We start from the raw sequence: 27,757 nt of genomic DNA on the forward strand, positions 1-27,757 counted from the left end.
GAACGTATTATCAAAGAAATTGAAATTGAATTTTTTATTGCTAATGATTCACTACATCTACATATATGTAATAATATAATATGTAACATATAATTTTCAGCTTCATCTGTCAGATATAACCAATAAATAACCAATGAATAACCAATATATAACCATTTTATAACCAAAACTCAATATGAGTGGCTTCTATTACTATCATTTTCCCTGTAGTTGATTTTGTAGAGCAGTAAATTACGTACGAAACTGTAAGCTTGCACTTTAAAGCAACTTTTTTTCATTGAGTCAAAAAAAGTTGCCATAAAATAGTCAAACCTCAACCGTTAACAACTTTTAAACGTTTAGGTCTACGAAAAAATCTTTCGACATCATTTTGTAGAGCAATCAATTTTCTACCAAATCTATGGAAGAGATATTTCTTTCAAGTTGTTGGCAGCGAAATTTGAATTGTTTTATATGGTAATAAGAAAAAAATAGAAAACTGTGAGACAGGGGACTTTCGCGTTAAAATTAGGAGCTCACTTGGAGAGATTTTCGTAGAGCTTTCTAATAAGCAATGTTTCAGGGTATCAAGTGAAAAAAAGTATTTGTTTTTTTACCTACCCTAATGAATACAAGTACATCATCAACTTATTCATTTGAATACTTTTCAACCAAATCTAAACAGAAATAACAGAAATTTAAAATAAAGTGGAAGAACATTTGAAACGAATACGGCAAGCTTTTCTTAAAAACAAAAAAAATAACAACAAGAAATCACTAAAAATTAAAAAAAAGACAACAAAACAATTTTTCTTGTTTGTTAGAAAAAATACAAAAAATTGCTAAACAATTAAGAAAAAAAGCAACAAAAATTATGTACCAACAAAAAATTACTAAAAAACTTCAGCTTATCAGCATACAACTCACATATGCATACTACATTGTTTAACCAGAAAAGAATGAGAAATGAATACAGTTCCTTAAAAAACGTTTCACTTTATTTCAGAAAAACAAAATAAGAATAAGATAAACTTGGTTTCATTTAAATTGCAAATTGATTGCAAAAATACGAATAAGTAAAACTTGAAGAATAAAGAAAAGGAATTACAAACAATTGTTTAAGTGCAAAACACAAGAAGAATACAGATGTTACACCTTAAAAATGAAAGATAATACCAAATAAGAAACAGTAAAACTTGAAAACGACATCACGACAAAGCTGTTTCACAAAATCTGCGCTATCGAACATACAGAGCGCACATAATATATAATATATATCGCAGAGTCACAAATACTTTTGGTTATATCATACATTTTGCCTTGTTATCAGATAATCTCACATAGTCTCTCACCTTTAGTGCTCATTATATGGCACTTAATACAATAAACTCTAAGTTTCCAAATAACCTTTGAAGATTTTCAGCAACAATGAATTGCTATCAGCTCGACTTAATCTAACCGAAAACTGGTGAGTTTGTAGGTAGCACCCAAATTTTATTAGCTTATTAGAGATACGGCTAAGTATTGCTATGTACGATACCGATTGCCGTAAATACAAAATGCACTAGTTTCGAAACTGGTTACGTTTTAGTGAGTTTTGTATCGTCACTAGTTCCTTCCTATATATTTCTTATGGTGTTGAAGCTGAAAAGTATCAGTTAAGAATTTTTTTCACAAAACAAATAAATTTTGTTTTTTTGTGACATTAAACAAAGACTAACTTTGAGAACTACATATCGTCACCTAAAATGCAAAATAACGTAACATCAATTTTAATAAGTTTACAGGCGATGGACAAAAGATATTATAGAAACTGCTCATTACTGAAATAAAATTTGAGTTTTGGTTATAAAATGGTTGTAAAATAGTTATATATTGGTTATTTATTGGTTTATCGTTATCGGTAGAATGGGGACGGGTCGGTGCTCCTGCATACTCTTGTACTCTACTACTGGATCGCGGCTGCTTGGTCAACGCTGGGCCAGCATTGGTACCTGCGCGGTCGCAAAGGCCTTCTGGCCCAATATAGATCGCAGGAGATCTAATGATCTCTTTGCCATCAATAAGGCCAGCGTCTCGTTAGTGATGGGGCTCTTGACGGGCCACTGCCCTATTGGCATACATGCTGTAAGACTGGGAATTCTACCGAACGCCGCATGTAGAAGCTGTTTGGAAGAAGATGCGGTAGAAACAAGCCAGCACTTCCTTCTTGACTGCCCCGCTTTTGGGAGATCAAGACTTAGACATTTGGGGGCGCATACCTTCAGACATCCCACCGAACTGGCGGGCGTAGAAATTAAGCGCCTTTGCAAATTTTGTATTGGCTACGAAGCGTTTCGCCGATCTTTAAGTCCGAACACGGGAGTTCTATTTTCAATGGCTTCACAAAGGACTACATCTAGTCCACGTGCGATCTATGATCAGCCATCTAACCTAACCTAACCTATTTATTGGTTATATCTGACAGCGAAAGCTGCAAATTTTATGCTACAAATATGTAACGTGATGTAGTGAATCCTAAAAACTCAAATTCAATTTTTTATTGTCAGTTATTTTGCATTTTAGGTGACGATATATAACAACGTTTTAAAGTGTTGAAGATTTTTCCATTCTAGAATTGTAGTTTTTCGAGGGTTTTGTCTATTTTAACAACCCATCATGCAAATGTTGTGACATGCTTTTGTTTAAAAATTATGTAATGAACAATTTTTTATTAAGAAACTTGTTGATATTTCATGCTTTTTTTTACTAGTATGGAATTAGTTCTCATTTATTTCTACTTTACCCACTGAGACATCCTTATATGGTATAAGAAATATGCTGAAGAATAAGCTAATGAAATTTCGAAACTTTTCAACGAAGAACACGCTCCACAATATACTAGTCCACACTCATACATGCTTACACATCGAATGAAGTTCTTGCAAACTTTTTAATGCATTGTCCAAACTGAAGACTAAGCTGATTGATAGCTGTCCAATAATGGAAAATTGTTCAAGTCGGCAGATGAGAGAGAAGCAAAAATATTATTGACAGACTATTATTGGAAGATTTCCTAACAATTTTGACAAGAAATATTTTAGTACTTAAGTACAATTATATTAATAACCGAAACCAAAAAAAAATTAAAAAAAAACTATGTACAGATATTTATTTTCCTTGGTGGAATCATTTAGGACAGGTTTCACAAAAGTTATCTAAGTGAAAAAAGCTTTTTAGATTTTTTTTTTACTTCTATATACATACATAAAAGAAATAAACAAAGAAATAGCTATCGTTTTAAACAAAATTGCGTAATTCTTGCTAATATTGACATATGGTCTCTTGTAGTTTACCTTTTTGTCATTCTACTAAATTATTGGCAAATTTGTTTAATAATATTCTTGTCGACTTCCAGCATTACCCGAAAATTGGAATTTTTGGTAGATATTGTAATTCTAAATACACATCCTTTCTTTAGAGATATCTGCAATTATTCTATGATTCTCTGGAAGTCTTCCATTATACGTAAATTTACGATTTTTCATTTCAACCAGTCACGCTCCACTTGCTTTCATATAAAGTACACTCATGCGCATTTGTTCATTATCTCCATCAACTGATTAATTAATTTGTTTGTGTGTAACCAGAAAAAGGCATAAAAAATACAGTTAGTCGCAATTATCCACAATAATATTTAAAATCATATAATATCTTCCCACAAACAAGCGCTAATGCAAAAAGCGTGTCACGATTATTTGTGATACTTTGTACTTCGTCGTATTAACTCAACTAACCGAGTGCAAAACGAACAAGCCATCACAGCAATATAATTTTTTCTACTACAATCTTATCTTCATGCAAGCAACGTTTCTGATTTCGTAAAATAAATATTTGTCATCCTGATACACGTTTTCAAATTATATAAACAATGAGTAGGCTTTTTTTTTAGTAAACTCAAAACTGCTCAGTGTTGTTTTGTTATCCATAAATCTTCATTTAGTGACTTATTATGAAAGCAAAACTAATATTCGAGGCCTGTATAAAGAGTCGTGTACCGCCAGTTCCTGATTTGAGTTGATCTAAAGAAATTTGTAAGGTTGTATCGTTGCATGCTTTATATAGTTCGAATGAAATCTTTTGAAAGCAAAATAATTTCTAACTTCTGATGCTTCATTTCGTCTTTATAATACTGCTAACTAACTATTTCTATCTTGAACTAGATAAAAACGTGCTGCCCACAAATATTTTAACATTCTAGTAACATTAGCGGTAATCCTTTTGATATTACGATATTAAAAAGCTTTTTCCTTCATTCTACTTCTTCTTCTTTCTCTTCATTACTATATACAAATGTGTTCAAACTGATATCGGTATAGAAAACTAATATCATAAATATAACTGTCATTTATGTTTGGTGCTCATAATACCCATATTTTATACTAACTACTGTATTTTATGATAACGCATACAAAACCACGAGATTAACACTTCATTAGTGCGCATTAAAAGCATTGAAGTAACGGTAAAATTGTATTGAGTTTGCATAATAAATATTAGAAATATGACAATTTCAGAGAAGCCAAGAAACAAGTACAGGTTCTCGCTAAAAAATAATTACAGGGAAAGATGTCTTTTTCAGATAGCCTCATTTAGCTAATTTCAGCGTTGCTCAAACTATTTATGCCCAATTTTATTCGTCTAAAATTAATTTCATCTTTTTTCTAATTTCTTTGCTTTTATATATCAATTAGATCATTTAAAAAAAGCAATACTTAGTTAATTACAGCGTTTCCCAAATTTTTAGCAACGTTCCAAAAAAAAAAAAAAATACAGTTATCTAAAATTAATTCCTCAGTCAATTCAAATATCCTATTGACTGCTTTTTGTGGTTATTTTTGGTGATAAAGTTGTTCTCTTTAGAGAGAAAAATAATTTGTGCACCCTGTAAAATTTATAAGATATGAAATTGAAGTGGTTTTTATATAAATTATATTTATTCGTCAGAAAAATATTCCAAATTTTCAAATAGCCACAGTTAGGTAATTACAGCGTTTCCCAAACTTTTAGCAACTTTCCAAATTTTTTTTTTTTTTAATTTCTTCAAATCATTCCAAATAACGTTTTGACTGGTTTTTATGATTATTTTTGGTATTCCAGTTGAACTTCTTTAGACCACTTTATGGCCAACTACATTTTGTACACCCTGTAAAGTTTAAAAGTTACCTTCCCCAGCTTATCAAACTCTCCCCATATTATCAATAAAAACGTTTTAAAACATTAGGCCCTTATCGACTTTTTTTCTTGACAGAACACATTTCCTGTCACCTTAACTGTTAAATCATATGCAAAAAAGTTTAAACCGAATTCATAGCTATCGCAATGCAGTTAATTTTATTGTTAAGTAAAACGTGAACAAGTCACCAATCTCATAAAAGCTTGTACAGGAAATGTTTTAACACTACTAGTATTTATATTGCCAAGTTAAACATAACAGAGTTGTTTTTGCAGTGGTTATATATTTTATATACGTACAAGTATATGTGAGTTTAATGAGAGTATAAGCAAACAAGTGCCATTGTGAATATTTGTTTGTTATTGACCCATGTTAGCAGTTAACGATCATTAGCGATGTACCGTTATTAAGCAAGTCATAAAACTCATTTTATAGCGTAGTTGAACAACAACTACAACTTGTCTGTGATTAAAAAAAATAAACAAAAACAAAACAAAGCTTGTTAAATAAACTATAGGCTGGAATAAAGACGCAGCGCTCCGTTCACGTGAAGTCACCTAATGAAATGCATGACCAAATCATTAAAGGAAATTAAGGTATAATAATATTTGCTTGTACATTTAGTAAGAACAACGTACTGCTTGGTAGGCTAAAGCTTTTACATGTAGCACCTGTGGAAAAGGTGAAGTTAGCTTGTTTCAGCAGCACCTTAAAGCCAAATGCTGGAGTTTTACGCTGAAAAGTTTAGCTGCGTTTTTTGACAAGGAAAATTTAACAAAAAACAATGTAGGTCTTACTTAATTTAAAAAATATATTCTTTATACTATATCCAATAAGCTTACCTTCTCTGCTCGCCGTTTTCCGCAAGCTTTTTTCTTTTCGTTCCAAGGAAGGTATTCTTTTGGTATTTGACACTTTAAATTTGAGTAAAAATTGGCACAAAAGCTCTTTTATTTTTAGTATAAATAAACACGCTTCACTGTGCAATATTTTATAGATTATATGGTTTAATTTTTTTTATAAATTTTTTTAAAACATTTCTTATATACAATAAAATTCAAGCAACTGTACTTTAGAACCTTATGCTCTCAAATATTTGCAGCAATGGCTTTAGAAACACTGCTGCTTTGGTTATATTAAAAATATTATTTTGTATATTTTATTAATTAATTTTTTTTATGATATATATTTACATTCTTAATAGCATTTGCTTGAAATCATGACTTTTATTTCGGTTGAGAAAAATCTGAAAAAATAAAAATAGAAAAACATTTATTAAATTTTTAAATACATAATAATATATGTACATTGCGAAAATAAGTTCATAAAAAATAGTATTTACTATAAATTATTCATAATTAACTGTTAAATTACAGACTTTTTAAGGTTAGTTTTAAGAACCTTTATAAATATGCGAAAAATGTTCAATTCGAAATATAAAAGTGCATTTTAATGGAAAAAAATCATATATCCTTTAACTCGATAGGGCCATGCGACCTCAAGCAAAGCAAATATATAGCAAAAATAGTTAGACTTAGTTCTTAATTTTAATATTCTTAATTTATTCTTCAGAATCTATGTCGTCCCCTTCAAAGTAAACTCCTTGGTCCCAATACACTTCTGGCAACGTGTTTTCCAATCCTCGAAACAGTTGTTGAAGTCAATTTCCGGAATAGCTTTTTGAGAATAGCTTCGCGCAAATGACCCATAACACTTATATAATATACCTTATTGATAGTTTGGCCGGTCGGAGGGAATTCGGAGTGCACCACATCTCGACAATCGAAGAAAATTGTCAATATAACCTTGATTTGTGACTTGTGCTTTCAATTTTCTTAGGCCCAAATCATTTTTAAAATGGTTTTCCGATATTCCAATGATGCCAGTAAGATCTCTGACTGTTAATCTTCGATTCTCAAGCACCAATTCCTTTATTTTATCACTTGATATTGATGACCGTCCTGGACGTGGTTCGTCGTCAACGCGTTCTCGACCCTCTTGGAATAATTTTTAACAAAAAAACACACTTGCTCGCAACAAGGAATTGTAACCAAAGGTCTTTAACAACAATCTGAACGATTCGGCAACAGAAATTTGATTTCGCACACAAAATTTAAAAGAACTTCTTTGTTGAATAATTTCAATAATCGTAAAAATAGCCAAATGACCTTTATGTACTTCAGAAAGACAAGCACACTGATAGTCATACCAACCTAGAAAACAGAGCTCAACGTTACTAAGCACTAAAGTTTGGGAACCACTGGCATAAGAAACGCATTTGAAACGAAATCATAATGGATATTATACAATACGAGTACTATTTTTTGCATAAGCAAGTATTTCGCAAAAAGTCAGCATATTAAGAAACCACCCTCATATCTAACAGTTATAACTTCTATTTATGCTTTTGTCAAATCTTTATAACTACTTAGATAAGCCGGAGATCCTGTAAAATATCTATATAGATGAACAGCGTGAGGAGTTGATTGAACTGAACTTTATCATAGGTTTCTTTATCCCCTAGAAGCTGCTCATTTATCGGAATCGCCGATATCAGACCACTATATCATATAGCTTCCTTATGAACTGAAATTCTGCTATAGAAAAACTTTTTTATTTGACAGAATGTCTTCACAAAATTTGGCATAGATTATTGTCCAAGGCAAGGCTACAATCTCTGAACAAATTTGTCTGATCGGACAACTATAGCATGTAACTGTCATGCAGACTGACCTATAAAAATCAAGTTTTGGCATGGAAACTTTTTTATTTGTGAAGAATATCTTAGCTTTGGTGTAGCCGCTGGTAACAACTTTTCTTGTTACACATTTTTAATAATTTTTTTATTAATTATCATAATTTTTAGTCTGCTTTCGTTGATTAATTCTGTTTCGTTCTCATACAATATTGTCCCCACCGCTTTTATTGTTCTCGCATTTATTGTTTGTTGTCTTACTTTGTTTTTGCACTTTCTTATATACAGACCTAACCTAACCTATATACTATGTACATATAGCCACTTTTTTCTTTCTTTTGTTTTTTGTGCAATTCCTCACTTTTCTGCTTTCGCCTTGTCTATAGCAACCACTTATCAACAGCTGGATGAATCGCAAGTAAAATCCCTCTAAGTAATTTTGCTTTTGTGCGACAACTGGTTCCGCGGCACATTTTCTGTACTCATATATAACATATATACATAAAAAGCCTTTAATCCAAAAAAAAACTTGATTTTTTTGTAGTAATTTATCGCTTCGCTGTCCATTAATGAAATTCGCTTTGTTGACGCGCAAATTAATTAAAGCAAATGCTGCTTTCGTTTGTATGTATGGGATGTGACATAAATTTCTCCTTTTTTGTTTTTGTTGTATATAATTTTTTGGCAGCTTTTTTGCTTGATTTTCGCTTAATTATTCTACATTTTAATGGAGATTATTTTTTATTAGCTCTTTTTTAAACTTTTTATATTTATTTAGTATATATGGCATATATGTAATACATATGTATACTATATACAGGTATTTTTATTCGTTTGAGAAATTTTAAAATTTCGTACACGTGTGCCAGTTGCAGATACTTGACTCATAAGCAGCAATTTCGCCACATCAACAACTGTTTGCATATATAAAGAATTTTACTTTTTTTATTTTTTTCTGTATTATTTAGTAGATACAGTCAGTTGCAGAGACTTAATCTAATACCTAGTACATACATACATAAATTTTGCACTTTTTGTTTTGTACTTCCGAACTCACCAATTCACTCGCCTGCTATTTTTGTTTGTTTTGTTGTTGCTTTCTTAGCGACCACTGCACTTCAACTGAATTTGTGGAGTTACTACTTTTGCAGCTTCTTCTTTGCGCCACTGCTTTGTGTTCCACTTCTTTGGTGCCCTACTACTCGCTCAGCACTCTATATACACTCGTGCGTATAAATATATGTATGTATATCTGCTTCTTATATATACACATATGCACACTGCATTTTGATTAACTATATATTTTATTTTTATTATTTTATTTTTTATTTATTTTCAAATAAATTTTTATTACCACAACTTAAATGGGTTATCGCTCGAAAGTTCCAAGCACGCGTTTTGCTTATAGCTTGGCGTCCACGACTCGATTTGCAAACACTCTAAATGGTTTGGTGAAATTACGTTTTCTTCATATTCAACTTTTGCACTCCTTCATAAGACACTTTATTTTATTTTTACACCTTTTTTCGCTTTTTATTCGAAATATTTTCTTCAGCGCGAAGTTCACTGCACAAATTCGAACAAAAAGCCAACTAATAAAAATACAAAAAAAATTTCAGAATACTCGTTATTTTTTGACGATTTTGTGCCGTTGAATGGATCGAACCACCACCTGCACGTTACGATTCACGAGCGCAAACTGATCGCCCCAATGTGGCGGCAAACTGTTATTGCCTGTTGTTGCCTGTTATTGATGTCAGCGTCGCTCTTTTGCCGTGAGCGTCAGCTGTCTGTCGGTGTTCTTTCACAATATATTAGTTAGTAGTATGCGTAAATGTATTTAATTTTTATTGTTTTTTCATTTGTTATATCAGTGTGCTGGCGCTCGTCGTGCCCTAAGTGGCCCCTTGCCTTGCACTTAGAAAGCACCAAGCAAAAAGTTTTCAGCTCTAGTGTGTTGGTATATGAGGTTGGTTTCACGTACGTGCAATTATTTCAGTTGTAGTTATAAGAGCGTAATGCTGATTTAAGAGAGTGCAATACGAAGTTAAGAGAAATCGAACGGCTCCTAAGCTGAGAAAACAGAAAATGCTGTTAACACTGCATTGAAATTAAAGTCACTAAACAGTTTTGTAGATGTTTTTAACAATGCCATAGTTTCTTTGGAGCATTTGAAATGTGAACAGTCCACTTAAGATTTTGGCAAAATATTCCCTCAAAGCTCTTGAACTGAAATCTACGACTTTTTCGAATTCATATTCTCATTATATTCATATTCTAAGCAGTTTGCTTCGTAACCATTATTGATTTCTTTAAATAAAGTTTTTGACGGTTACCTTTCAGACTACTGCAATGCTTTTAGATCAGATCTAGTGTCATTTTTACTGATTTCTCTGTTTAGGAAATAAGTGAAGGCTTCAAATGTTTTTAATAGAAAATTGATCAATTTTGATTAGATAACTAATGCAGATTCAAATGCGACAGAAGAGAGATCCTTGTACTATCACTACCAATTTGAGACTTTCAGGCTTTTCAGAGGAGTTGTGGACACACCCTAGGGTTTTCAAATATCAAACTTCTAATACTTTTAACTAAAAATTCCTAAAATGATGTCAAAGCATGAACCTAGAATGAATACCTTGGCTCTAGTTCTAAATTCAACCCAAACTTTCACTAGTACATAGTCCTTCCAAAGTTTTCACCAAATGATAACTTTTGCTTTAAAAGTATTTTTATTTACTCTTAGCCTTTATCTAGTTTTTGGTTGTTTTAACTACAGTTAAGTATTTATTCTTCGCAGAAATCAAAGTAATTTCAAGGTTCCAAGTTCCATTTTTCTCTCAAACAAGCATTCTCTTACGGCTTTTTTGAGTTTTCGCTCTCTTTTAGTACAGCTTAACGTAGAAGCAACAATAATTTACGTAAAGGCATTAAACATTGACAGAAGGAAGTTGTTTTCTATCTGAAATTCTCAGCAATAATGGCTACTCTTCCATGCATATGCAGCTCTTCCATACATTAAACATAATATACAAGTATGTGTCTTAGGCTAATCTAAAGATAAGGGAGAATTAAACATCTTAGCGTCAATTTGTATTAAAGGCCTTAAACAGCAGACATTTTTCACGATAATACACCAAATTCCAACAATTATAAATAATACGAACCAAATTTTCTAATCTCAAACTTTGTTGCCTCAGTTTTGATCAATCGCCATCTTATTAGCTGTGCGACTTGGAAAAACAAGCTTAGTGGAAGTATGAACCCAAGCCTAAAGCAAATATATTGTTATTATGAATCTCGTACACGTGACTTAGACAAACTTTTAACAACAGTCGAAAAAATACATACTATACCTATGTATGTTATAATAGGATATTAATTAAGTGACAATTGCACAAAATAGTAAACTATCAATGAGAAAGCGTGACGTGTATTTTATGACTTCGTGAACAAAGTGTGAAATGAAAAAGTTGATTTTTAACACTTCGGGCTGCTAAATAATGCGGTGTCTTTAGTAAGGTGATAAGCCTACTTTATATAGAATATAGTAGATAAACTCATAGAAAAATACAATTTCCTCATAAGTGCAGTTAGCTGGAGAAGGTTGTAGTTTATATTCATATTTCAGACCTCGGAGTTAAAACTAATGAAGTAACCTACTTAGAGCAAGTCAATGTCAGAGAGATATTTAGTGACGTACAAATCAATGCCAAAAAAAATATTGAAAAGCGCTTTTGAATCGGTTCTTCAAGAGGTCTAATTACAGGGTAGCGAAGCCAACAGGTAGCCAAGAAAAAACTGTGGCCCAATTTCCCTTGTATATAAAATATACAATAGAAAAACGTGTGGTGAGTTAAATTCAATTAGAACATATATGTGATCACAACACTTAATGACAAAGCAACTTAACCTTATTGAACTTCTAATTATAATAATTAGGTCTATTGAAGTGATAATTGTTTTAATTATTATAAATATAAAAGCTTTCAGCAAAGTATGAAATTAGTTTAAGTGTAAGGAATTTTTACTTTTAAGCAAATGGACAGCTGGCTATCAGTGGGCCAGCGAAGACGACAAACTTTTGATGATAACGGAAATAGAGCTGTCTACATATTTCGTCGGTTCCCGCTTCAAACTAATTACATTTCATTAATTCTTAATCGAATTGAAATAGAGTTGAAACTGAAATTCAACTCCGCGGGTTCCTGTCCATACTGCAAATTTGGTTCAGTCTAACTATGCCGGTTGTTGTCCGGGCTGTAAATTCGGTAATGTGCATTTATGAAAAAAATAAATTCTCAATTATAATCTTAATTTAACAAAATAATTTGCCTGTGCGAAAAGGGTACTGAAAATAATTATTCTTAATTTCCTACAGTGCTACCAAATTAATTTATTTGCAATGCACTATTTGTGCCTGCAGATTCAATTAGATAAAAAATTGTGCAACAAACGACGCATGAAAAGCGATATTCATTATAAATTTTCCATGCACGCGATTCAATAAAGCTGCAGTTTGCAAGTCATTATTACTGTTTACGGTCAATATTGTAGATCAAACAAAAGAATATCCCTTAGAATAAACAAATAGTTGTGAACAGCAAACAAACAGTCCCGAACAAATCCAGAATTTGTGCGAGACGTGTTATTTAGCGGCATTTGTTCAGCTGTTTACACCCACCAGCCCGACAGTGCTACCAAATGCCTCTAATACTACGCATTTAGTTCGAAATCGTCAGCAAATTTATGGATTATGATTTTGCCGTATCAGTTACACGTTCTGCTTAATTTACTGGCGGGCAATACTTCACGCAAAATAATCAGCTTATTGTAGTATCGAGTTCTTTTTAAACAGAAATTTCATATAATCTATGACTGCTCGTTTTTGGTGGAAATGAAATTAATCAAATGAATTTACTTTGAAAATGTCACCAAATAATAAGCTGTTTAAATTTTAGGCAAAAACCACAATTCTCGCTCACTCATTGATAATACAAAATGTTTTAATAAACACGAGGGCGGTCCGATTAGTACTTAGCCACACCGCCACATGGCGCTACTTTTTCTTATTTATTGGCGTAGCAGCTTTGAAATAGACGAAGAGGTGATGAGGGTCGATCCACCTTTCACAGGTCTTTTCCAAGATTTGGCGCATGACGAATATCTGGTCAGTTGTTGATTTTCCAGACCTGAGAGCCACACTGATAAGGTCCAATCAGTTTGTTGACGGTGGGCTTTAATCTTTCAAACAATACGTTCGATGGAAACTTATGATGCATGCTTCTTATCAGTTCTTCGCCATCGTAGGTAATTCAGACGGGTAATTGCTATTCGAATTTCTTCATAGTTGGACAATGGAACGTTTGCTCCATCTTCTGGGGTTATATGCATGAACTGCCATTCAGCAAGCTGGAGAAGTATTCCCTCCATAATTTTAGTATGCTCTGGGAATCAGTCACTACATCGCCTCTGGGGGTTCTACAAGAGTATGCTTCAGTATTGAAACCCTCAGTTAGCCAGCTTATCAAGCTCTTCGTACTGACGCAATTCGGCCTCTTCCTTTTTTGTCTGCAAATGCGTCTCGCTTCCCTCTTTCAACTTCAATAATAGTGATGTAAGTTCTTAAGGTAACCTTCAATGCAAATATAACTTTTACGAAGAATACTGAACAACTCAACACTTTCTGATTACTTTAGAAGCCACAATAAACTCGAGACCAACAACTCAAAGCGGAATTTCTATATTAAACTCACCTTGACCCTCCAGTAAACTAAATTGCAGGTTAAAGTTTGACTAAAAATAAAATGCGGTAAAAAGAAAATAGCTCACTTATGTGATCCCCGCACTCATAGCATGAGAGCATAATGTGAATTCCCTCAGCTATGCGCATACAACGAATATTCTTCTTTCTCACCAAACGATTGTCGCAACTTCTTAGCTATAAAAAATTACACAACAACAACTATTATACCTACATATGGCATAGTGTTTTATTAAGCAGGCAAATCTAGCTACAAGTGTAAATGAATTAGAGATGGTCATAGCGCCTCGGGACGCACACAATACACAGCACGAGTGGAGATGAGTTCGGCGCAAATGAACAACACGAAATTGCAATCACGCTTGTACAACAAATCCCCAAAGCATACAGTTACATATGTGTGTATAAATTTATTGATAGTAAGTCTCGTATGTGTGTGCGTTTGTGGATTGGCGTAAATACTACTTTTAGCAATGAACAATTGCCGTTATTATTAGTGCCCGCTTTGTGACTGTTATAGCATGTGCAATTGTTATTAGTATTGTTAAATGCTGCTTTGTTATTGCTGTTAATTTTTTGATTGCATTCAGCAACATACACCTGCTCACACACACCAATTGGTACACATGTGTTTGTGGGCCGCAATTGAATACAGCAGTTTTTAACCCAAGGGTTGTTGGTTCATTTCGGATTTTTACTAATTTTAGCTTCTTTAAGAATAAAAAAAATCTTTAAATTTAGTTTTTGATTTAAATTTGGTTTGAATCATAATTTTTTTTAAATAAAATCTTCATTGCATTGGGGAGGATACTATATAGCAGCGATCCATATGAGTTGAAAATTGGGAATCTATTGATGCTTCCACCGTTTTATTCAAAATTTCAAAGATATCTCAAAACTTAAATACCATCAATCGGGATGGTATTTAACATTTCCATTATGGCTTGAGATAATTAGCAAAATCTGGTTGCAACCATGTCTACTTTTTAAATAAGGTAAAGTTCCCACATAGCTTAAACTCCAATAAGGATGTTACATATACAAGTAGTAAAACCTAACACAACTAGAACCCTTCATATGAGCCAACTTTATTAAAATCATAGAATTAGTCCAGATCTGCGTCCAGGCACTCATCGAGCAACTGACGATATATCTACATATAATATAAAGAAATATAATATAATATGTATACAAAGAAACAAAACTTTTCAAATATAACGAAAATATAAAAATTTCTGTCTGGATTTTCCTTCTAGGACCAAATATACTGACCATATTTCTCTTCGTTACTTCTGTTAATCACTTTTTATATATCGGCCGGCTTCGGTCCACAAACTCGTCTATTCATGAATTCTTTTTTTCAATGGAAACAATTTTCCCATCAATCCTATAAGGATAACATCTATACTTTCTGCAGAAAGTTAACTTTTTGGTTCGGCACGAAGTTACTCTTACTTGTTTTTATGTAGATATGTACATACTACATACACACACGATTTTGCGATTGTAGTATGTGGCAAGCAGTATATTGTTCGCCGTTCTAGTATTGTAGTATCTTGTAGTGCTAATTGAATATACATATGTATATAGAATTAATAACACACAAAAAGGTGTGTGAAACACTCAACTATTGTGAAATGAGAGAGCAGATACATGTAAGAACAGACATACACACTGGGATAAGCCTCCTCAACATCGCATATAAGATTCTATCAGCGTATTGTGTGAAAGATTAAAGCCCACCGTCAACAAACTGATTGGACCTTATTAGTGTGGCTTTAGGCCTGGAAAATCAACAACTGACCAGATATTCAGCATGCGTCAAAAGAGAATCGACACGCACCACCTCTACGTCGATTTCAAAGCTATTTTTGACAGCACGAAAAGGAGCTGCCTTTATGCCGCGATGTCAGAATTTGGTCTCCCCGCAAAACTCATAGGGCTATGTGAACTTACTTTGAGCTATGCCAAAAATGCCGCCAGTACCGGGAAGGACCTCTCCGAGCCGTTCAATACCAAAGGAGGTTTCAGACAAGGCGACTCCCCATCATTGGCCTGAACAACCGCCAATCTCCAGACTGTATAAAGGAGCGAAACAAATGGGTCTGGTGGTGAACGAGGGCAAGACGAAATATAATATGAGCTGTAGGAGTTATACGATGACATTGACATAGTACAGAAGAAACAACTAGCACGCTGTCGTTAACTCGACTATAACCGCGTAAGCGGTATCTACGCCAGTAAAGAAGAAGAATCGAAATCATGAAGGATGAACGATCGAAAATGTGAGATGGAACCCAAGTAATGAAGTTAAATAGAATCTTATGTTGCAGTTCGTTTTTTAGTATTTTGGATTTTATGGTTAAACCTTAGAAAACGTGTAAAAAGATCTTGTTGCATTCTTTGCAACATATCGATCATGTTATTCATTCCACAGACAAAACACCAAAGTGTCTGAACACAACATTATGGTGAGCATTATGTACGCAATCAATTTCCATTCCAGTCAAATTATTTATATATTCTTGTAAGTACAATTACTCGTATATTTCGAATAAATTAAGTTTCCGTACGTGTAACGGTGTTCTATACATGTCGCGCATGCATATAATAATAGCAACAATAAAATATATTACCATTGTAAAATATGCATGTATGCAGGAAAGCAAAAGTATCTGAGCATGATTTGCACGCACGAATGTCGCTGATTGACTACACACGCTCGCACAAAGGCTGGCACTCATGCATACATGCATACGTGTATTTCACTGTGTAGAGGTAGAGACATAAAAAATGTTTACTTTCATAAAAGTGCGAATGCATCTGTCACAATTATCGACATGATCACACAATCGTCAACAATCGGCAATTGTGCGATTTGCTTTAAGGTGCCACACGCAACACATGGAGCTATATGGAGGAGGCTGAGGCGTCTGAAACTGAGGGAAGCGGCGAGAACATGACATGTGCGGAAAATCAAAAACGCGAGCTAGAGTACAAAAGCGTGTTTATTTCATTTGTGCAAGCAATACAATAAAAGCAAGTGATACTCCAACACGCATATCACAATGAACTCCATATACTTGTGTGTAAATACATGTGTGTGTCACTGTGTATACATACATGTGGAAAGGTGATTAATTGCGCAGATAGCGTGTGCAACTAAATTTATGCAAATATCTACGATTACAGGTATAAAGATGACTTCAGAAGTGGCAGATAAACTGCTTTCGACTTGCCAGAAGAACTCTGTGGGATTTCGAAAAGTACTTGCAGGATTTTTTGCAAGTAAAAAAATTTACAAATGATTATAAGATAAATAACTGTAATTTTGCAGTAACAAGCGGCGCCTGTAGGATACAAATGTTGAAAAATGAACGTGGCCCCGTTCGCTAGTAGGTTTAATATACATATCTCCTAAACCACTTAAGTGTTATAACCAAATTCGCTCATGACAAATCTCTTAAGGACGCCTATCGACACTGTAAAAATAGATTAAATCGAAAGATAACCCAATCCACTAACCTTATAACGGTACTGCTAAAACTCAATACGCCCAGAGACATACAACTTTACAACCACGATTATATGAGCTTTATTGGAGCCGGGGTCAAAATTAAACGATCGGCGCGGCTCTGCCTACTTTTAGGTGAAATCACATATCCCGGGACTCGCCCAAAAAATTTTGGTTTTTTGGAATTGATGTCTTGTGTGGCATTCTTCTCTTTTTATACAAAAATTTCAAATTATAGCGAATTTTTTTATTATTTTCACTCATTTTTGAACAGCTGTAACTTTTTCCGACTTCCCCGAATTTAATTTTTTTGAAACTTAAAATCTCACCGTTCCAACACTATATGATAAATGACACAATGTGATTGGTAGCACTGGCGCTACACGACTGCAACGACATCTATTAACAAAATACGAAAAGACTTTTTCGACTACCCAATATTATCATATATAAATGCATTTAAGACCAATTACGATGCCATATAATAACTTACGTAATACAGCACTCTTAAGCTCCGAAGAGCATTTCATTAGTTGCACCCATTCTATGCTAATTTAACTTTCACAAATAATTACCGAAAACACAAAAGTACTTTTCGCAACTACTTTCCACACAGTAAATGATTTGAAAAGCACTTTCTTATATCAAGTGTGACTACACCTTTATATACAAGTGAGTGAACTTAATTGCGCACATTATGACGGAAATGAGTTGCTCTGTGCAACTGTGTGCATTTCAATAGGAAATTAATATTTTTCGCATTCACTTTTCTTTGCTTTTGTTTAATTTTTTCATCACTGCTCCATTTGGCTACACTCGTGTGGGCATTTGCACCTGATTTCATATATTTAAGTAAATATTTATGTGCTGATAACTAAATAGCCGGCACGCACCTCATCGGCCGCACACAAAGCAATTTTCATTTACAAGTTCACGGCCGACTGACTGACTGTCAGTTAAATAAATATGCAAATTGAATTTGTGATTTACACCATTGCGCTTAAAGAGGCATTTAACTTCATTTCATATACTTTCAGACAAGTACTGCTAGTATATGTACATATATACTTATATACTCGTATATCTTGTTAAGTAGACAGTTATCGTTTGCAATTTAGTGTTATGAAAGCAATTTAAAGAGCACATAAAAGTTTACACTCTCTTACACAATTAGGCAAAATATATGGTGCTGTTCGCTTTCTTTATGGTTTGTATACGTCTACTTCTAATAATTTATGTGTGGCACTTCAAGAGTACTGAATTTTGATTACATTAGAGTGTTTAGTATATAATTAGGATTTGGATTTTAAAAGTATGACATGAGGTTACCATTTCGGTTTTCAGAAAATTTTCAAAATTACATATATTTTTATTGAGTTTTTGATTTTCTAACAATACAGTTTTATTCTCTAGCGAATATACAGGAACGAGCCTGTTCAGAATGGTCAGACGAATTGATTCAGATGACTGTATGACTATTCATCTGGCCGTGCAACGGATAACCTGAGTCAAATTTGAGATATACAAGTATGTCTTTATGAAACCTATGTAATACACGTGTACCTTACAGCTCTGAACTCTGTCTTTGAACAGCATATAAGAAGAATCGACCACGCTACAAAACTTAATTGTATAATTTTACAAGAGAATCACAGCCAATACTTCTTTTAAGCTTTAGGCATTTTTTGACTGATTTTCTAACTACAAGATCATTCGGGTGAACATTAAGAACATTTCAGTATTTTGAAAATTATTTCTCTCATTGCAAAATTCTAAAAAAAAAAATCATCAAAAAGCTTCGCAATTTATTTACAACAACAGACAGTCTTTCTTACAGAGATAACACGAACACTTATATGCATGTATATATTTTAACATGAAGCTTTCAAAGCTTACAGCAAGTGTGCCAGCACTTATCAAAGCTAAACTTTCCAAAAGCTTATTTCAAGCAAACCGTTAGTTAGGGTTGTAAAGTTGCTCTGTTATAACTAAAGCTTAAACCCTTAAAGTGCGATGGCAGTCACCTGTTGACACAGCTTATCGTTCGTTGGCACCGAATTTGTGGGCGAAAATCCGATTTATAGACACCAACGCAGATGCGCCGAGTATGGAGCCAATTACAGAGAAAAAAGTGCAGCAAACAAGAATTCTTATGTGATGCTACATATAGTATATAAATTAAGAACCTTTGTGAGTTTATTTTAATTAGTGAAAAACTAGTTAAATTCTGAACAAATTATAAATCAGTGGGAGAATGCTTTCTGTGAACTCGAATACTAAATTTTTGCCTAAAAATTTGTTATAAAATTTTTTAGATTTTGTGAACCTAGAGCTACCATATAATACTAAATTATAATAATATCATAAAAAAACAACTAAAACATCTAACAGGCTGAATAAAGTACATTTTTGACTTTGCTTTAATAATTAATATATTTTCATGAAGGACTTCAGACACACATTTCACTCTTCTTGTATCCATATTCAATTATTGCACAAATTATACATACATACATACCAAAATTTGTCTATATCATTTATCCTCCATTAAACGTTAATATTCGGCTGCAGCACATATCTTTTCTTATATAGACCAATTTTGGGTTTGCGCGTAACTCATGTGTATGAAGTGTCAAAGGATAAGAATGTGCCGCCACATTTCAAATACACACTTGACTGCACAAACACACAGCACGTGACGGCGGTAAATTACACTTCACTGATTATGAATGTGTATGTGTGTGCGGGTAGACATATGCTAGCTTTCGTGCGACAGATTGAAAGCCTCTTCATTGTTTTTTTTTATTATTTTTTTTTGTTTTTAAGGAGCTTTTAACTGGTGGAACGGTAAGGTATAATAATGCCTATGTCTGCTTGGCTGAGCAATTTATATTTTATTAAACCACAATATAAAGTGTCCTGTCAAGCAAATAAAAAAAAAGTGTCAGTTTATGCCTCGACAAATTGATATGTAATTTATTTTTTTCAATTTCAAGCAATTACGAGAATTTTTTCTCTCTCGCAACATGAGAACTTAGATAAAATACTTTTGTTCTTCTAAGATTGTTTATAACACCTAAAATAGTTAAGTATTTATTTATATATCGCAAAAACTTCAGTATTTCGAAATTCTTTTTTTTTTTATATGACCCGTATATAACTCAGTTCAACAATTACACAGTTTACTCTTCAACACTTCTAAACAGGTTTTGTTCATAAATTCTTTTCGTTTGAAAATGAGGGAAGCTGGTCTATAACCTCTCCCAAGTCCATGTCTGATGGAAAAATATTTCGAAATATTCATGTAATTTTACACAGGTCCTTGAGATACAATTCTTAAAGACTTGAACGAAATTTTTTTCGATTACAACTGTTTGCAAAAAAAAGTGTCGCGAAATTTTCACTGAAATGTTAATTTTTTTGTAAGAATGTCTGCGAAAAATCCAATTTTCAGTTTTTTTCCTTCGTCCATGTTCTAAGTTAAGGTTTTAACTAAAACACGTATTTTTTTATTTTAGATGATCCTGTAAGGTTATCTCAGCCAACGCGGACGCATCTTTTTTCCGAGCGGTCACCGGAAATGGCGTCGCAATGGCCGAGTTTAAAAATTTTTATTCCAAAAATTTCAGAATTTCTTTGTTAATAGTGTATATTTATAAAAATAAAAAATTTTAATAAAATATTTAATTTTTTATGTGACAAAAAAATTGTTGAAAAAAAGGTTGTTTTTTCCCCAATGAAACCCATGTATCTCCTTAAAAAATATAATTCATATTTTCATACAAACTCATACAACATACACTCTACCCCTTAAAAATCTAAATTCCTATTCAAAATTTCATTTTTTTTAAGAATTTCGCTTTGTGCTAACACTAACCTGTAATTAACATCTAGTATAATTGTATAAAAGGATTTAATTTAAAATGCATATGCAAGACTGCGCTCGCCTCTCGAAACTAAATGGAAATGAAATCCTCAAAAGGGCAACAATGCTGCTGTTAAACAAAAGAAATGCTAATTACGAAATTGGATTTGCAAACAAAGAGCAAATTTCCACCTCGCGCAAGTAAAACACAATTAAGAAGGACCAAGCAAATTGCTGTATGCGGGCATGCAACAGGGACGGAATACAAATGCAAGCAGGCGACTGGGAACGTACAAGCACACATTCTGCAAAAGTGGATTTTAACTCGAAATTTTATATAGTTTTACAGTTCTAATGAAAATTATATGTTTAGATAGAAAATAAATTTAACAGGATATTATCTGGGGAACCTTTATGAAATGGGAAAAACTGAAAATCAGTTTGAGACTTGGACTCACATTCGATGAAGATATTGAAAATATATGCAGCTTACTACTCATATACTAAATTATAGGTTTTTAACTAATTTTCTTTCAAATATTTTTTGAAATAATTGTAAATTTTTGATACCTATTTAAATACATCATATATGTATATACATCAACACAAAGCCTTCTATTACATATTCGTCATGCAAGGACGCCTAGACGAGGTGAAATCAGAATTCAGCGAATTTAACAAAAAGAGTTACAAATGACCGGTCGTCTGTGCAAGAACAAGGTCAACAAACGGCGCATATGGCAACCCACATGATGATGAAGTGCCAGCTGTGTTCATCGCTGTACAAATACAAATATTTAAGCACACACCTTTCTTCTGCCATTTGTTGATTTTTTTGCTGTAAGTTTTTGTTTATATAAAATTCAGGCTTACTCCCACATTCAGGTATATAAATTTATATAAACATTTATATCTTGTAGCTTAAAGCAAGTATTTCTCGCCGTGAAACAAATTGAAAATGAATGAGCAATTGCTATAGCTCAGCAAGGCAACGGTTTTTCACGGTCGATCTTTGTACAAAAATCCTTCAATTTAGTGGCAAGATATAAATTAAATAGTAAAGAGAACAATTATATAAATTAATGTGGACAATTTTATTTTATAAAACATTATTCTATATAGATATATGATCATGACTGAGCAAACTGGATTAAAAGTTTTACACAAATCACTGAACTCGCTACGTTGTCGGCGTTTCCTAAACACTTCAGAACGTCTACAACTGAATTTAATACGTTATTTTCTATAAATATATAGCATTAGAGGATGTTGAAAGACATTGTCAGCCCTATCTGACAAATGATGTTAATGAGATATTTTTTTCTTCGCGGGAAACTGGCTGCCAGCTGGCAACTATATAAGTAAGGCTGGCACCGTGCCTGTTCAGTGCTTAGACGACACTTGCGCCGCGATGATTTGCAAGTGACAAGATGACTTCGCGGGAAACTGGCTGCCAGCTGCCACTATATAAGTGAGGCAGGCACCGTGCCTGTTCAGTGCTAAGGCGACTCTCGCGCTGCGCTGTGATGTGATTTGCAAGTGACAAGATGACTTCGCGGGAAATTGGCTGCCAGCTGGCTCTATATAAGTGAGGCAGGCACCGTGCCTGTTCAGTGCTAAGGCGACTCTCGCGTTGCACTGTGATGTGATTTGGAAGTGTCAACGTGACGTAAATTGCGTACAACATAAAATCCATGTTCGAATAAAAACTGCAGTGATTTTATTATACTTTGTCTTCGCATCCTCTGTGCACACTTCGCTACAAATTGGGTGCTAAACAGACAGATATTGCAATACTCACAATCGCACATGCTACATTCACTCCAGTCATCCTTGGAAAGAGCATCAAATTTTTTATGCATTTCACTTTCCACACAAGTTTGTTAAATAAAATCTATCCGCTCGTCTAGGTCAAAGCACTTGAGTTGTAGACAAATTTTATTTGCACAAAAAGCTCGAGGACTAACTTAAATACGGCAAACATGATTCGACTAAATTTCCAAATAAACTCCGAAAAATGGTGCGTCTGAGAAAAAAGTTGACCACAAATGACGCACACTTGCTTACAATGCAGCAGCAATGAAATGTAAGAAAGTTACAGAAATTTGTTGTATAAAACTGGTTAATCTACGAAAAATAATATCTACCAAGCGGCGACTTATCAGGAATAAGTTCAAAAGTTCAGCTGCTCTTTAAGCGTAAACTTCTTGAAGAACCTTTAAGTCTCTTACTTACACTAAAGTTTCTAAGACAGCGAAAATCTCAAAATAAAAACTTTGCTGAGAAACAAAACGGTCGCAATATTATTAATTACAACCACGACCCGACTTGTGTGTGTTTTTGTGTTTGCGAAGCCATTCAACTTCACTTACACAGTTAAAATTACAAGGTTGAGTTGGAAAATTAATTCCACCCGTGCCAAGAAGCGTGCAGGAAAATATTATTACTGTTAATTAGTCTAGCAACATGCTAAGCGTGGTGAGAGGTGAGTGTAAACATTTTTGTGACAAATTAGCACTTCGCATACAGTGGGGTGCATCGTAGAAAATATGTGGTAAAATATTTTTAGTGCTTATTGCCACGCTATTGTAAACTCGGCTATAAGCGTAAGCGGTGTCAACGCCAATAAAGAAGAGGAAGGTTAAGAGGTAAACCTCAAGCTTATGACCCAAAAAAAATTACAGAAAAGTTTCAAACTAAAATGCCTAATTTTGTTGCTTTCTTCAATTTGAAAAAGGAAGCAAGTCGAAGAAAAAACATACATTTTTCTAAAACTCAAGAACCATTGAGACTCATGCCTCACTGTTTACAGTCATAACTTTGAAGTTTCTGTTGATATCTCTGCCTTTAAACCAGCTTAAACAGTGACAAAGATATCTTGAAAGGCATCGTAAAAAAACTTTCACTTGAGATTTCGAACTGAAGTAAATTTTCTCGCGACAAAAATTTACTAACAGTTCAAAAGGTTCTCATTATGCTCTCAAGGAAAATAATTCGCGAACGATTTGTGAATCTCTACATTTTAAAAAATATTTTAAAGAACGAAATTCTACCCTTATAGTGACTCAACATATGTATATAGTTTAATGAATAAAATATATCGGTGGTCACTTTACCGACTCACTAATTATGAAAAAATATTGAATTATGAGATGATCGTAGACAGAAGCAGACTTTACAACGCTGAAGAAGTCCAGTATAGAAGAACTTCACTTACTTTTTCAAATCGGTGCAAACTTATGTGGAGCTTATAGAGGAAAAGAAGACATATTACTCATCGTAAATTAACAAGGAATTTTCTACTCAAACGATCCCACGATATTGCCACAAGATAAGGTATTTTCGTTCCTAAAAAAATATATTTTTATTCATATTTCGATATGAAAATACAATGCTTTACCATTTTAAAAAGATATCTCCAAAAGTTTTTTAGTTAAAGCCTCTAAGAAGTATCCGTTCAGTTCAATCAGCTCCCCTGGTCTTCTTTTTGCTTTAGGTTTTATGCTCGGCGATGGCCGGGATCACTGCAGTAATGGCTCCACCTTTTTTTAAAGCTATCAGACATCGCATGCAACTCCAAAAATATTAAATTTTTTACTCTTAAAATATGTACCCCATTAAAATTGTTAATATCTATAAAGAAGATTTTTTTAATTCCCAAAAATCTGCTTTTTATACTAGGTGTGCTTTTTAAGAGCAAAAAAGTTCCTCGATCCCGGATTCGAGTGCGTTGTCTGTTCAAACATTTTCTAGCAAATCATTCTTATTATTTTTAATCGAATTTCGGGCAGTCTGAAAATTTTCTATTTTTAATAGGCAAACTTTTTTGTTGGTCTATATTTTCCTCAACCCTGACTCAAATAAAAATTTGATACAGCATATGAGTAGAAATAGGAATCAATTATTTTTGCTTTTCAGTTAAACTAATTTTTCTATACACGAAAGAATGAATGTCACTATTTCTAAAGCCTGATTGATTATCAGACATTATGACGGTCTTTGAAGAAACATTTCTAAGTTAAGCTCTCCACTTTTGATTTGGAACCTTCTAACTACATTTTAGCTCTACTGTATTAACATATTTCAGAGGAGTTCTACACGACAGAAGCTATCTTTTTTTATAAGTTCTTCACAATTGCTCATCCAAGATTTCTAATCTTCTTTTAACGTTCAAAGGAATTTCTATAAAATCACCTAAAATGTATCATATTTATATATATGGTAATAAAATTTGTATAGCATAAATTTCTCGCTCAATATTACAAAAACAGAAACACTGTAATTGTCTCCAATCCGTATATTGAAGAGTATAGAAATTAAATTTCCGAAAATTCTTACACCCGTGTGCACACTCTCACTAATGGAGACCTACTTTTACGTTGTTGCCTACTTGCATAATGCTTAACCTGCCACAACGTGAGTATCTCCAGCTAATTGATCAAAGGACGTTGAATTTTGAAATATTCGTGTACATATGTATATACTGAATATGTATATGTAAATGTAAATGTGTATGTAACAGCTGAACGTGCCGGCGCTTAATTAACTCAATTGTTTTTGGCAATCAACGCGCAATATCGACAATTTGTGGGCGATTAAAGCCGAGCCGTGTTACGTGCGTTCCTTGTGCTCGTAAAATAATTATTTGTTTGTAAATAAAAATGAATTTATGGCAAATTTCATTTAAAGGTGATGGCTTTCTTTGGTGCTTTTGGTTGCTCTTTTATACTTTGACTTAATGAATTTAACTCACTTAACGATTTAAGGACGATAGTTTTATGTTTAAGAAAAATGAGCAGCTTGTTTTGCAGAATTGCTTTCTAAACAAAAGAGATGATTAATTGGTTTCACTTTTTTATGATTTCTTAGAATTTATGGTTTACGCTCTTAGAAATCGAAACCGAAGCCGAAATTGTCATCGTCTTCATAGCTTTACTTGACTCAACCAAAGCTATCCGTTAGCAAAGAGAAAAAATATTTCCCAATCGTCAAAAAATTCAAAGAATTACCAAATCCCCTTCTAACAACAATATTTGGCAACCTCATTCACCTAAAAACTTTCCATCCACCCTTTAAGTGAACAATTGCGCTTGAGTGGTGACGCAAAGTTAGATAAATTAGTTTGTGTCAATTTAATTTTTTTCCGCTACTTTTTACAATACTCTCTGGATTGCACGTAAAACACGTTCCCCACTCACGCATCTAATCAATTAGTGGCACCAATAAAATTGGAGCAAGGCCACCACAATGTACTGCGAGTAAGCAGTGATGGAGTCACTCAGTTTTCGCGAAAGCATGACAATAAGCACGCTGCGGACACTCGACGTCCTTGCCATACCAACTCGCCCGTCATTGTGCGCTGCCCGTCCTTGGCGGGTCACATGAAATTGCGTGTCCATTGAAGCGATCAACGACACTCAGCAGCGACTAGCTAAACCGAATGCGCACTTTTACTCCCTTGCAATGGCTTTTCTGGATGATTTGTTGCCGGTTTATGATGGCTGCCTATTTTGGCTTGTGCCTGTAATTAATCAAGAAATATTACAACAACAACAGCAACAACTTAGTTTGCGTTTAGAAAATTCAATTAGGACTTATTAATGCAACTGCGCGTAGTGTCCTTGAGTAGATTATGCCGATAAATAGGCAAGAGACAAGTGACTTGAGCTTGACATTTATGGCAGTTATTGCCTCAACTATCTATTGTTTAATTACATTAGCTATAAATATGCGAGTACTTATTGCAAATGCTTGAATAATTATTGCTTATGTTTGACAAGTTATTGCTTTATTAGCAGAACTTATACGTCCCTCTCTGAGAAGCCTAAAGGTTGATTACAGTTAGTCACGAGCCATAGGTTTCTGATTGCTAGAAATGACAAAATTTGTTAATCAATTTCCATTTTAGCCTTGGATTCTAATTGATTATTAAATAAAGAGGTTCAAGTGCCTCTCACCGCTTCTAGTATTTAGACTTTTCTACGTCACAACCATTCTTCCAGAATATTTATTTAATATGTGTATATATAGTACAGTACTTTTTCTCAAGCTACAATCCTTATTCCGAAAATTTCTCAAAATATTATACTATCAATAGTATATGCTTATATTTTCTGTGACTATCCTGATATTGGCCTTCAGAGAAAACCCATTAATCCTTTTCTATCAGAACGAACTCAAATTCTGATAGGAGCTAAAATCGTAAAATCGTAGAGTCACCTTTGCTATAGATGGCAGCTCGTAATAAGTAATGTTCAATCTTCGAGTGAAATTTTTTAAGAACAAACTTCTTATAAGTTCCTTGAAGCTTTTTGAAGGCGGCAATCAAATAATATCAGTATGTTGAAAAAACGTTAGCATTTATTTTCCCCTACACAAACTCAAATAGGATGCAGAATATGAGTAAAAATAGAAATCAGATCTTTTTACTTCTCAGCCAAATTTATTTTTCTATACACGAAAGAATGAAGTTACTATTTCTAAGGCCTGATTGAACAGGCGTTATGACGGTCTTTGAAGAAAGATTTCGAAGTGAAGTTTTCCTTTTTGATTTGGAACCTTCTAACCACATTTTAACTCCACATGAAGATATTTTAGAGGAGTTGCCAACAGAAGTCCAGGATTCCGCATGATCTATAGGGAGTTTCTTCTGCAAAATCGACAAACATCTTAATGACCAGGCATAGGAAAGCACATTTATTGCAAAAATAAATAATTACGAAAGG

At 33.5% G+C, this 27,757-nt stretch overlaps 1 protein-coding gene and 1 long non-coding RNA gene across 3 annotated transcripts in view; one reads left to right on the forward strand and one right to left on the reverse strand.

The window, feature by feature from the left end:
* LOC126753198 (dual 3',5'-cyclic-AMP and -GMP phosphodiesterase 11) overlaps window positions 1–27,757 on the reverse strand; it is a 171,862-nt gene that overhangs the window by 121,235 nt on the left and 22,870 nt on the right. Inside the window, exons 1-2 of one of the 2 annotated variants that reach the window (XM_050464441.1) lie at window positions 8,947–9,573; window positions 6,037–6,440 (exon numbers count right to left, since the gene is read on the reverse strand). The gene's annotated coding sequence lies outside the window, so the exon portion shown is untranslated. Of the gene's footprint in view, window positions 1–6,036; window positions 6,441–8,946; window positions 9,574–27,757 lie in introns of those variants that run through there. The other variant, XM_050464442.1, reaches the window with a different exon arrangement.
* Window positions 1–27,757, forward strand: part of LOC126753206 (uncharacterized) — a 123,540-nt gene that overhangs the window by 19,160 nt on the left and 76,623 nt on the right. The gene's annotated exons all lie outside the window — the stretch shown is intronic.

Source organism: Bactrocera neohumeralis, chromosome 3, assembly GCF_024586455.1.
Source record: "Bactrocera neohumeralis isolate Rockhampton chromosome 3, APGP_CSIRO_Bneo_wtdbg2-racon-allhic-juicebox.fasta_v2, whole genome shotgun sequence".
Classification (NCBI taxonomy): domain Eukaryota; kingdom Metazoa; phylum Arthropoda; class Insecta; order Diptera; family Tephritidae; genus Bactrocera; species Bactrocera neohumeralis.